A 904-nucleotide genomic window follows, 5' to 3' on the forward strand; every position below is an offset into this window, starting at 1 on the left:
AAATTTCTTTTCGTGTGATTTGATGAAGAACGCATTCCGCGGAAACGGTTCGAAACCGTTTTTGTGTCATGTCCTATAGTGTAACGCATCTTCTCCGCTATGATTTTTGAAGCACTCACCGACAGTTTGGCCGAGTGGTCTAAGGCGCTGGCTTAAGGCGCCAGTCCGAAAGGGCGTGGGTTCGAACCCCACAGCTGTCAGTCTATATACCTGACTGGTGTTATATTGAGAACCCAGACCTTTTCAGAAGCGAGGTAGTGCAAGACCAAAACCTTTTGATCGATATTGTGCCATCGCACCTCGCAGAATCCGTTCAATCCATTTTTTGTGTCCTCTGGTTTGGCAGAGCGATGCATCACCTCGGCTATGAATCTTGAAGCACTCATCGACAGTTTGGCCGAGTGGTCTAAGGCGCTGGCTTAAGGCGCCAGTCCGAAAGGGCGTGGGTTCGAACCCCACAGCTGTCAGTCTATATACCTGATTGGTGTTATATTGAGAACCCAGATCTTTTCAGAAGCGAGGTAGTGCAAGATCAAAACCTTCTGATCGATATTGCGCCATCGCACCTCGCAGAAACCGTTCAACCCATTTTTGTGTCCTCTGGTTTGGCAGAGCGATGCATCACCTCGGCTATGAATCCTGAAGCACTCATCGACAGTTTGGCCGAGTGGTCCAAGGCGCTGGCTTTAGGCGTCAGTCCGAACGGGCGTGGGTTCGAACCCCACAGCTGTCAGTCTATATACCTGACTGGTCTTATATTAAGAACCGAGACCCTTTCAGAAGCGAGGTAGTGCAAGACCAAAACCTTTTGATCGATATTGTGCCATCGCACCTCGCAGAATCCGTTCAATCCATTTTTTGTGTCCTCTGGTTTGGCAGAGCGATGCATCACCTCGGCTATGAA

The 904-nt window shown here is 49.4% G+C and overlaps 3 non-coding genes across 3 annotated transcripts; all 3 read left to right on the plus strand.

The window, feature by feature from the left end:
* The first annotated feature begins 120 nt into the window (after positions 1-120).
* Positions 121-200, plus strand: Pmar_PMAR027784. The gene has a single exon. It is a non-coding gene; the product is annotated as a tRNA-Leu (tRNA).
* Positions 201-387: 187 nt separating this feature from the next.
* Positions 388-467, plus strand: Pmar_PMAR027785. Its single transcript has one exon. It is a non-coding gene; the product is annotated as a tRNA-Leu (tRNA).
* A 186-nt stretch (positions 468-653) lies between these two features.
* Positions 654-733, plus strand: Pmar_PMAR027786. Its single transcript has one exon. It is a non-coding gene; the product is annotated as a tRNA-Leu (tRNA).
* The last annotated feature ends 171 nt before the right edge of the window (positions 734-904 follow it).

Source organism: Perkinsus marinus, assembly GCF_000006405.1.
Source record: "Perkinsus marinus ATCC 50983 genomic scaffold scf_1104296963690, whole genome shotgun sequence".
Classification (NCBI taxonomy): Eukaryota; Perkinsozoa; order Perkinsida; family Perkinsidae; genus Perkinsus; species Perkinsus marinus.